The sequence below is a fragment of the Eumetopias jubatus genome, unplaced genomic scaffold (genome assembly GCF_037043125.1).
Source record: "Eumetopias jubatus isolate StellerSeaLion01/CBP00866 unplaced genomic scaffold, mEumJub1_p1.0 scaffold_6, whole genome shotgun sequence".
In the NCBI taxonomy this organism is placed as follows: Eukaryota; Metazoa; Chordata; class Mammalia; order Carnivora; family Otariidae; genus Eumetopias; species Eumetopias jubatus.
In genome coordinates this window covers 53,393,107-53,405,512 of record NW_028274812.1, presented here as the reverse complement: position 1 = coordinate 53,405,512, position 12,406 = coordinate 53,393,107, and the positions used below count along the sequence as shown (strand labels likewise).

General features: G+C 44.1%; 1 protein-coding gene across 15 annotated transcripts in view; it reads right to left on the bottom strand.

Moving 5' to 3' along the window:
* SCML4 (Scm polycomb group protein like 4) overlaps positions 1-12,406 on the bottom strand; it is a 107,863-nt gene that overhangs the window by 15,361 nt on the left and 80,096 nt on the right. The window lies entirely within an intron of this gene.

Below are 12,406 nucleotides of genomic sequence, written 5' to 3'. Positions count from 1 at the left end.
GCTAGAGTAACAAAAACCAATGGATCCTCCAAGGTTAGCAATGGGGAAACACATTTGAGGCCACAAGATCCAGATGTCTTCTTCATGTATGAATTCTTCCCATAATGTAGATATTGAAAGATTAAGACTTGATTTTTAGGGGAGCTATCAATTCTTCTCATAGATGGGGATAAATATGAAACTTGCCTGGAAATAAAAGCCATTGCATATGGGATGTCACTAAACCAGCGCCTAGAGCAAAATTTATAGCTGTAAATACTTATATTTAAAAAGAAGAAAGATCTCAAATTGATAACCTAACCTTTCATGATAAGATAGTGGGGCAGGGCGGGGAGAACAAACTACACCTGAAGCAAGCAGAAGGAAGGAAATAAAGATTGAAGCAGAAATTAAGTAAAGACTGGAAAAACAATGGGGAAAATCAATGCAACCTAAGCTGGCCTTTTGAAAAAAATCAACAAAATTGACAAACTTTACCTAGATTGGCCAAAGAAAAAAGAAAAGAGTTAAATTACTAGAATCAGAAATAAAAGAGATGACATTGCTACCAATTTTATAGAAACAAAATGGATCATTAAAGGATACTATGGACAATCATATGCCAATAAATTAGGTAACTTAGTAACTGACAAATTACCAAAACTGACTCAAAAAAATACATAGACAATCTGGGTAAACCTATAACAAGTAAAGAGAATGAATTAGTAATCAAAAGCTACTCACAAAGAAATCCCAGGCCCAGAAGTTTTCATGAGTAGATTCTACCAAGCATTTAAAGAAAAATTAAAACCACTTCTTTACAAGCAAATTAATACAAGGAAGGGATACTTCCCAACTCATTCTATGAGGCCATTATTACCCTGATACCAAAACCAGACAAAGGCATCTCAAGAACAGAAAACTACAGATTAATATTTCTTATGAATATGGATGCAAATATCCTCAACAAAATGCCAGCAGATCAAATCCAGTAACATATAACATGACTTATACACCATGACCAAGTAGGATTTATCCCAGGAAAGCAAGGTTGGTTTAACAGTCAAAAATCAATAAATGTAATACACCATATAGATAGAATTAAAAAAGAAAAAGATAGTACAATTGTCCCAATAGATTTGACAAAATTCAATGTCCTTTCCTGATAAAAAACACTCAACACACTAGGAATAGAAGGGAACTTCCTCAACTGGAGAAAGTGCATCTACAAAAAACTTACAGCTAACACCATAGTGAATGGTGAAAGACTGGATGCTTTCCCTGCTAAGATCAAGAAAAAGACATGGATGCTTATTCTTATGACTTCTATTCAACATTTTACTGGAAGTTCCAACCAGGGCAATTAGGTAAGAAAAAGAAAGAAAGGGCATCCAGATAGGACGGAAGAAATAAAACTATCTATCGCTTGTATGTAGAAAATCCTAAGGAATCCATTAAAACATTATTGGAACTAATAAATGAGTTTAGCAAGGTTGCAGGATACAAGATCAATATACAAATATCAACTGTGTTTCAGATTAAACAATCTGAAAATGAAGTTAAGAAAACAATTTCATTTATAATAGCATTAAATAGAATAATAAATGGAGGAATGAATTTAGCAAAAGAAGTGTAAAACTGAAAACTCCAAAGCATTGTTGGAAGAAAGTAAAGAAGATCTAAATAAATGGGGAAAAATCCCACGTTCATGAATCAAAAGACTGAATATTAAGATGGCAATACTCCCTAAATTGACCCACAGAGTCAATGTAATTCTTGTCAGTATCTCAGCTGACTTCTTCATAGAAATTGACAAGCTGATTCTAAAACTCATGATTTTCGAGGGACCAAGATGAACCAAAACAATCACGAGAAAAGAACATAGAGCCTTCACACTTCCCAATTCCAAAGCTGACTACAGAGCAACAATAATGAAGACAGTGTGATTGTGGAATAAGAATAGGCAAGCAGAGCAATGGAATAGAATCGAGAGTTCAAAAATAAACTGTGTCTATGTTCAGCTGATTCTCCACAAGGGTGCCAAAAATCATTCCATGGGGAAAGAAAAATCTTTTCAGCAACCAGTGTTGGAACAACTGGATATCCACATGCAAAACGATGTCATTGGACCCTTAATTCATACCATATACAAAAATTCATTCAATATGGGCCAAAGACCTAAATGTAAGAGCAAAAAGTTACAAAACTCTTAGAAGGAAACATAAGAATAAATCTTCATGACCTTGGATTTGGCAAGATATTCTTACATTTAGCACCAAAAGCATGAGCAACACAAGAAAAAATAGGTAAATTGGACTTTATCAAAACGTAAAACTTCTGTGCTTGGAAAGATAACATCAAAAAAGTGAAAAGATTACCCATGGAATGGGAGAAAATACTTGCAAATCATATATCTCATCAGGGACTTGTTTCCAGAGTGACTCAATAAAAGTCAATAAAAAGAAACCAAATTTAAAGATGGGCAAAGAACCTGATGAGACCTTTCTCCAAAGAAGATATACAAATGGCCAATAAACACACAAAAACATGTTCCCCATCATTAGTCATTGGGGAATGCAAATCAAAACCACAAAGAAGTGTAACTTTCCACTCATTTGGATGTTTATAATAAAAAGTCAGATAATAACAAATGTCACTGATGCTGTAGAGAGACTGGAACCCTCATACACTGCTGGTGCAAATATAAAATGGTACAGCCTCTTCAGAAAACAGTCTGGCTCTTCCTCAACCAGTTCAAACTAGAGTCAGTCACTCTACGACCCAGCAATTCTACTCCTAGGTATCTATCAAAAGAAATGAAAACATATGTCCACACAAAAATTGGTACATGAACATTTACAGAAGCACTATTCACAATAGCCCAAAGGTGGAAATAACCCAAAAAGGCAATCAACTGATGAATGGATCCACAAAATGAGGCATATCCACACAATGGAATATTATTCAGGCATAAAAAGAAATGAATACTGATAACTGCTACAGCGTGAATGAGCCTTGAAATACTCTGCTAAGTCAAAGAAGCCAGTCACCAAAGGCCAGGGATGAAGTGATTCCACTTATATGAAATGTCCGGGACAGGCAACTCTATAGAGACAAGAAGTCGATTAGCGGTTGCTGAGGGCAGGGGGGCAGTGGGGAGAGAGGGTGCTGGCTAAAGGGTATGTGCTTTTTGAGGTATTGAAAGTGTTCTACCATTGTGGTTGTACATTTCTGTGAATATACTAAAAACCACTGTGTTGCACTCTTGTATGATAATCTCAATAAAGTTGTTTAAACAATTCACTGCAGAAGCCTGGTGCTGGGTCTGAACACATTCTCAGGAGTGTTGTTATACAGGCAAGTCCGGCCAACACCACTTTGGCCACCATGACACAAGTAAGCTGAGCAGCCTCAGTGTACGCATGCTCTGTGCTTTCTGCTTCGTGGCCCGGGGATGCTGTAAGTGGTCTTCAGGAACCTGGAACGCCACACCTGCTCCTTGATGACCTCTATTGCATCTCTTCCATCCGGATCAGAAGACAGCAGTATGAAGTTTCTAAAAAGGCCCAGGTTACAGAGCTATGTACGAGGCTGCCTCCTGAACGGAGTGAGGAAGAGGCAGACAAACACTGAGCACCTACTATGGGTTAGCACCATTCCAAGCCAGTTAGCAGTAAGGCTGTCTTCATATCCCCTTTACTGGAATGTTCTCAGTATCGGAGATACTAATCGCTTCTGTGTTCCTAGTGGCAGGTGCCTTGGTGTATGTGAGGAAGCTACTCACAGTGTCTGGCATACAGAAGGCACTCAATAAATAGCTATTGAGTAGACATTTGGGCCACTGTTAGCAGTGAGGCGGCCATTACACAGAATATGCATTACAATACAGATTAGAAAGGATTATCGTGGATACATGATAAACAATGATAAAAAAGATTTAACTAAAATATTTGTTCTGTTTATTAAATATTTTAAATCGAGATTAAATATGTCTACGTGGTTCTGATAGTGGTAAGGTAGAGAATGCAGACAATTCTCCAACCTGTAATATAGCTGGAAAATACAGATGCAGATGAAAGATCATCATCCTATGACGACGTGCAGAAACGGGGAACAAGGGAACATGGACTTCATTGGTTTAAAAACTGCTGACGACCATGAGTGAGATCAAAGGTAATAAAAGCCAGCTTCTGGGCTGGGATCCAAATGAATTCATCAAAAAGTAAAACCGACTTGAGAGACCATTAGGCAATAGCCCTCTACCCAGCACAGGATGCACCCATTATTCCACAGGCAGCAGGTGAACAACCATGGAGACAGATCCGCAAGCCCCCCACCGCTGCTCTGCTTAGCCTGTAGCTCCCAGGAAGCCTGGGAGTGAGCAGCATGTTCAGGTGCACAAACTAGGGTGCCGTTCAGAATTGATGAGACACATCTGCTCAAACCTGGTTAAAACAGCCTTTTCCTCACCCTTATAAATAGGGGTGCTGACACTTACATCATACCGAAGTGTAAAAATGACTGATATCATGCAGGCCATCATCATTCACCTACAGGACTGAAAAAGAGACTGCAAAGAGCAACTAGCCCAGCATTTCCCCAAGTGTCAGGTGTGTCCCACTGGTGGGACAGCACATGATTTTAGGTGGGACTTTGGTGTATTCATTTCCTAAGGCTACAGAAGATACCATAAACTTAGTGGCCTAAAACAGCAGAAACACATTCTCTCATAGATCTGGAGGCTGGAAGTATGTAATCAAGGTGTCGGCAGGGCCATGTTCTTTCTTCTTCTTCTTTTTTTTTTTTTAGATTTATTTATTATTTATTTTGGAGAGAGAGAGTGGAGGGAGGGGCAAAGGGAGAGAGAAACTCAAGCAGATTCCGTGCTGAGCGTGGAGCCCAACGTGGGGCTTGATTTCACGACGCTGAGATCATGACCTGAGCAGAAACCAAGAGTCAGATGCTTACTGACTGCACCCCCCAGGTGCCCCAGGGCCATGTTCTTTCTTAAGACTCAAGGGTAGTATCCTCCTTGTCTCTACCTAGTTGCTGGTGGTAGCCAACAATCTTTCACTGTAGATACATCCCTCCTATCTGCCTTCATTGTCACATGGCATCTTCCCTGTGCCTCTGTGTCTGTTTCCAGAGGTCTTAGGAAGACATCAGTCATTGGATTAGGGCCCATAATCCAGTATGACCTCATCTTGATTACATCTGTAAAGACCCTATTTTTTTTTCTTTTAGAGAGAGAGAGAGAGTTGGGGTGGGGGTGGGAGCAGAGGGAGAGGGAGAGAGAAAATCTTCAACAGGCTCCATGCCGGGTGCGGAGCCTATCTCACAACCCTGAGATCATGACCTGAGCTGAAATCAAGAGTTGGATGCTTAACCGACTAAGCCACCCACGCTCCCCAAAAGACCCTATTTCTAAAGAACGTTCTATTCACAGGCAGAAAGTTAGGACTTGAAGATGTATCTTTTTGGAAGACACAGCTACAGGGGAACATGATTTTTTATAGTCATGTACTTTAGTGTTATAGCAATAAAATATAATTAGCCCATCAAACTATGATTTCACCGATACGGTATCATTGCTTAAAGTGACTAAGAGCTAAAGTTAAAAGAAATGAATCTGTTCAAAGGAACATCTTGAGTAAACACTTGTACAATTGTTATATGGACATAGCAAAAATTGTGAAAGGTGGTGTATTAACCCTGGAATGCACTGAGTTAGTACCAAGCCCTCTTTTCAGGCTGGGTGGTAAATAAGGAAAAATAAATGAGCCTCTTATTTAAAAGCTTCCTGCAAGAGATTTTACAATCTCCCTCACAATTAGCTCATTGTACTGCAAATCTTACCGCCTAAAATTTCCTCCTTACATCTACCCCCAATTCCTCTTGCTTTAGTTGAAAAGATGACTGCTGGATACATCACCTTTCTACTATTTAAAACTATGAAGTCATCAACATACAGGGAGAGAAATTGTGGGTATGCAGAACCCTTAGGAACTAAGAATTTCATCGTGTGACACATGGATTATTGTGTCACCACCACTAAAACCACCACTTAAAGTCTGTAAAAAGAAGGACCAGATCCGTACCCGAGGAGGGAATTGCACTTTTCAGCGGTTTTGTGGCTGACTGGTGAGTGAACACCAGATGGGGCCAGCAGTCTTGGGATTGCCAGGCACGAGTGCCCCGTGCAGATCCAGCCCCTGTGTACAGACTCGCGACCGACCACAGGGCGGACAGGTGAAGACGTTCCCCGGTCCTTTTCTCCCGATTTCTTAGAAAATCGCTTCTCATCTGAAATGAGCTTGTCATCCTGGCACCTCTCATTAAACAAGAGGATCCAACCCAGCCTCCATGTAAGGCCATTTAATCTCTGTGGAGAACATCAGCTCAGCAAAGTGGGATGAGGGAGAGGGGTCTCCTGCACTTTCTTCTATAACCTCCCTGCCTGTATACAAGAGACAAAGGATGCTGCTTGGAAAATCATTACATCTTCCCTCCAGGGAAAGGAATAATCTGCTCTTGGACTACCACAGAAGCAGGCTTAAAGAGAAAGGCAAACACACCCATGGCGCCATCCAAGACGTCTGCCGCATTTTTAGGGTTTCATGTCTTGGGAACTTTTCAGGGCTTAATGTCTTGGGAACTTTTCAGGGCTTAATGTCTTGGGAACTTAATGTCTTGGGAACTTGGGAACTTGGGAGAGCCTGGTGTTCCTTTTTCACCATTGCTGCTCTGTGAACTACGTTTTCTCCCAGCCGCTGTACAGAAAGCCTGCCCATTAGTGAAGCCAAAGAACACTCTGGAAGAGTTCAAACCCACTGGAGCCTCAAGGGACAGCCATTTGCTTCTGAATTTGAACTGTGTCTAAGCCTCCCTGTCTGGGAAACAAACTTGAGGGTCAGGCATGTGTGGGCACCTCCCTCCTCCCTCACCTCTGCAGAGCCTTCCAGATCGCCCGCCTGATAAAGCCCGTTCCCGCTGCAGCTCTGGAGGGTCTGGCAAGAGCACCTGGAATGTAGAGAAGGTCCGAAGAGAAGCAGGAAGAGACAGAGGGACAGGAAGAAGAAAGCCAAGAGCCAGAGAGAGAAAGTCCCAAAGCAGCAAGAGCAGCACAGCGAGGAAAAGGGGGGCTCACGTGTATAAAAGTGCAGACACTCCTGATGGAGTTTCAGTTCAGGCTGCGGCTGACCCCTTGTCCTTTAGGACCCAAGACCGAACTGCTCATAGTTGGGTGAACCTGGCCTGTTTATTTTATCAAAAAAAGTGAAGCCAGCACTTTACTTGGGTTCTTTAACCAAATGAAGCCCTGAAAAGCAACAATACGACCATCTGCAAAATTAGTCTCAAATAATACCTATTCGTGCAGTAATGAGCCCCAAATTCCAGAGTCTTAGAAACGATTCTTTTTCAGTACGGACCGTTCTTTCCACCAGCCTCTTTCACACACGTGCACACACCCACCCACACCCCCGGCTCCACTCCCACCTTATTTCCCCACACCAGCCATAACTTCTCAACTGAAGGAGCAGCTGCGGCACACAGTGAGCCCTTTCTATAATGGGCGCGGCCACCTCCCCCCAGGCCGGGAGCCACTGCCTTGCTCTGGACAAATTGCCCGCCGGTCTGCCCAGGCCAGCGGGCCACACAGCCCTGCCCAGGCCGGCAAGAAAGGCAAACCACTGGGTCAGTGGCCACAGCGCTGCATGTGTGAACAGCTTGGCTCGGCGGCTTGAGGAGATGGCAGCTGCACAGATCCCAGCCCTGAAACCCAGATTCCGAAAGGAAGTAGCCCCGTGGGCCCCCTACTCTGCCGCTCCAAGAGCGACGGCGAACCAGGTGCCACCCTCTGGGGGTGCAGCCAGTAAGCTCCCGTGGCAGAGAAAGAGCTACAAGCGGGGAAGCAGAGCGCAGAAGGGGGCAGGAGGGAGGAGACCCCGGGAAACAATAGCAGGTCCCCAGGGGGGCTGCCCTTCCCCTCCTGAGGGGCCATTGCTTCCTACCTTGCGTGGCGGCCTCCCGCCTGCACCCCTGCTCCTCTCCGGCACCGGAGTGCCCAGCACGTGCTCAGTGCCACAGCGGGAGGCAGAGACCCTCTAAGGACTTCGCAGTGGCAGAAATCAGCAGATTTCCTCTCTGCCCTCCAGGCTGCCTCTCCCTGAGGCTCTAGTGGAGGTTTGCGGACTTTCTTTGCTCAGGCTCAGTCCCGCCCTGCGTCTTGCTCAGATAAGCTCATCATGTTTTCCCTCAGGGCCCTCTGTGGCCTCCGGTCCCAGCCTTCCCGGTTCAAAGGGCACCAGGCCACACCACCTAGGAGGCCTAGCATTTCATTCGCTTCAATTAAATTTTCCATTAACTTGGTCTCTGGCCAGTATAGATTTTTCCCTTTAAGCTTGTCTCCAAGTTCAGATCACTCAGCCCTCAGAATCAACCTTATGACTCCCCTCTGGTCCATTTAAGTACATTTATATATTTTCTCCCCTAATGAGATGCACAGAAACCAGCCATAATTTTTAATGCCTGACACCTGAACTTCGGCAGTCCTCTCAAATGTTTCTGGTTTGCCTAAGACTTTGTTCTAAGTCTATGGGTTGATTTCCTTCTGTGGAAATTTTGCCCAAACGCAATTTTGCCCAAAGTCAGCCGTTTGGGATAATGAATGCCCTTTCGGTCTCAAGAGGAGAGCTGGTTCCAGAACACTTCCCATATGGTCTTGCAGCTTTGCCATGCCTCTACTCCAAGTTCTTATGGCAACTCCTAACAGGTGGAGGAGGGTGAAGGTAGGGGGGCACCTTCTGCAGTCATGCTCTGTTTCCTCAACAGCCCCACCCTTTTTGGTCTTTCTAGAACTTCAGGGAAATTAAAAGTGGTCCTCAATCAGGAAAATGTTGGAGTCACCAGAATAGAGGACACCTTGTAAGTTTTGGTTCTAAATGGACATCCTGACTTTCAGGGTAGCTCATGATACTTTCCAGTATTCCTAATACTAGTAAAGCAAGCTGCCATGTTGGGAGATGCTCTGTGGAGAGGCCCGTATGGCAAGAAACCAACAGCTCATGGGAAACCAACAACCACATGAATAAGCTAGGAAGTGGATCCTTTCCTAGTTGAGCTTTGAGATACAGCCCGGTGTGAGACCCAGAGCCAGGGGACCCAGTTAAGCTGCACTTGAACTCCTGATTCACAGAAACTGAGATAATAAACGTTATTTTAAGCCACTAAGTTTTGCGGTAATTTGTCACACAGCAATAGATAACTGATACAGATGGGAAAAGGGCATTTGCTTCATTTCTCTTGACTCCGCATGTCAGTTTGGAAATTACAGTGATTGATTCAGTCACAGCGAGGATGTATCTACCATGGAATACCTGTTCAGTTCTCTGCCAGAAAGTTTATGGGATTTTTTTCAGCAAACGGTTTACTGCTTATGTATGAGACCCAGACACTACCCAGTAATAGGAGAGAGTTCAGGAAGTTCATCTCAGAGTGTTATATAGTGACTTAATTGGAACATTCATGCATTTAACAATAATTATTGAATACTTGTGCTTCCTCAGTATCTACAGGACTCAAAAGAGAACATAAACATAAGCCTTGCACTGCAAAGAGTTTCAGTAAATCACTGAACATTGAAAAAATCGATTTTAAACTCCACAAAACTCAGGCCTTTTTCATGAGTTTAGATGTTTCCCCTTTAGCTCAATTTTTTTAAGATTTTATTTTTTTAAGTAATCTCAGCACCCCATGTGGGGCTCAGACTTACAACTCTGAGATCAAGAGTTGCATACTTTACTGACTGAGCCAGCCAGGTGCTCTACCTAGCTCGGTGTTTAAAATATGTACAGATATTATAATTTAATGAATGATATAATTGGAAACACAATAAATAAATTTTCCTAAATGAAATAATGACGCCCAGGGGCAGAACTAAGATTAGGAGTCCTACCCTGGCAAACACTCCTCATCTTATGCTCTAGGAACACTAGCTGGGCTTCCCCTGGACCTAGCTGTCTGAAAATACAGGAAGGCCTCTGTATTTGCTGTGGACCTGGTAGACACTCCTCTTTGAACTTTTCCATCAAAACTTCCTCAGAGGATTCTTTTTTTTAGATATATATTTTATTCATTTATTTGACAGAGAGAGACACAGCGAGAGAGGGAACACAAGCAGGGGGAGTGGGAGAGGGAGAAGCAGGCTTCCCGCGGAGCAGGGAGCCCGATGTGGGGCCCGATCCCAGGACCCTGAGATCATGACCTGAGCAGAAGGCAGAGGCTTAAGGACTGAGCCACCCAGGCGCCCTCTCAGAGGATTCTTAACACCTGAGCTTGGTATTGATACTTTGTTCTCCTCCCAAATGACTCTCTTTCGAGCCTAACAGAACAGCGCAGTTTTGTGAACGTGGCCTCTGGCTGTGACAGGGCAAGCATAGCTCTGAGATATTCCAATCATTGACCTGCACTGGGAGACAAGCAGCTACAAGGGAATCTTGGTGTAACGCACCTTCCTTCATTGTTGTGGGGGTTTTTTTTGTTTGTTTTGTTTTGTTTTTTGCCTCCATCATTCCCCATATTATTTAAAATATTACGTTGAGGGGTGCCTGGGTGGCTCAGTTGGTTAAGCGTCTGACTCTTGATTTTGGCTCAGGTCATGATTTCAGGGTCATGAGATAGAGCCCCGCATCGGGCTCCAGGCTCAGTGGAGAGCCTGCTTGAGATTCTCTCCCTCTCCCTCTCCCTCTGCCCCGCCCCCCCAAATAAATGAATAGATCTTTAAAATAAGATACCAGGTCAAACTATGCCTAATGTCTGGTGGAGCAGGCCACTCTGTGTGGGTTTTGTAAAAATGAGAGAGCTCTCTTGGTGTCCGGAGTGATGGCCTCGGTCTGTCCTGTGTATGTCACCGGGCAGGAATGTACCCAGAGCCCAGGGACAAGGATGAAACACTCCTTGGGGCCAAGATAGGAAACCCAGAAGGAGAAAAGAGAATTGATATAATTGGAGTACACTTTCTTCCTGGATTTTGCTAAATGGTGGTTGGGGTTTGTTTTGTTCTTTTACATCTTTGTGAGACGAAATGACGCAGGTGTACCACAAGCCATTTGTGAGAATCCATTGAGTACAGTCGGGTTTCTGAGCGGGGCGGGGGGGGGGGGGTGGCACACAGGATGTACACGCTCCCGAGCAAGTGTGGGTAATAGGATCCTACCAGCAACTGGCTTGGGAGGGAAGCAAAGGGTCAGGGAACAGAAGACCTGGGCTCAGTCTCCTCCCCACTGTGGCCTTCTCTGTGGCTCTGAACAAGTAGCCTTGAACTTGCAGGCTTCAGTGCATCCCAAATGGGAAAGCTCACTAAATGTTTGCTGACTAAATGGATGTTTCTATGTCAAATAACTCGTGGCACTTGATAAACTCTTTTTCCTTTTAGAAATAAACAATCTGGGGTGCCTGGGTGGCTCAGACGTTCAGTGTCTGCCTTCGGCTCAGGTCATGATCCCGGGGTCCTGGGATCGAGCCCCACATCGGACTCTCTGCTAGGTGGGAAGCCTGCTTCTCCCTCTGCCACTCCCCCTGCTTGTGTTCCCTCTCTCGCTGTCTCTCTCTCTGTCAAATAAATAAAATCTTAAAAAAAAAAAAGGAAATAAACAATCTTTCGGAAAGATAGATATTCCCTGTACAGTCATTCTCCATAGAGCTATCATATAAATTTGCAGTTCAACAAGGAAGCCAACTTGATCTCTAAAGGCTGCGTACATAGGCTTAACCATAATGGAGCACTTAGCACTTAGCAAAATCCAGGCAGAAACTGTGAATGTCTGGTCCGCCACTAGGTTCCTGGTGCCTGGCTCAAAGACCACCAGCCAAGGACGAAAACATCGAGCTTCAAGAACAAAAGTCCTTCCTCATCTCCCACCCCTACCATCTGTGTATCGAAAAAGCTACTCGAGAAAAAGTAAACAGTTTGTTCCCATCGTGTTAAAACTTCAAAGGGCAGGAAACCAATCACTAAATTAGATCTTGCAGAAGGGTTCAGCTATCACATTTGTGGTTTCCAGAGATCTCCCCTACTCTTGGTGAGCAGACAATTTGTTCTGTTGTGTTGCATAGAATTCAAGCCATAAATATTTGCTACAGATTCGTTACATCTCAGGCTCTGCTCCCCAAATCTATCCAGCAGGGAGATGAGATCTGGACACAGATTCTTGCAATATAATGCAAAATTAGGTGCCACTGAGGATGTGTAAACATGGGTCTGGGAGAACAGATGGACGTCTTGGGATTTGGGGAAGCATAAAAGACGGCAGGGACCCTGCTATGGAAGGTGGCCAGGCCACACTGGGGACTTTGCCTGTCGTCATTCTTGGCTTTCTTTCACCCCTTCTCACCAGAGCAGCAAACCTCCTCTTTGTCACCTGGATTT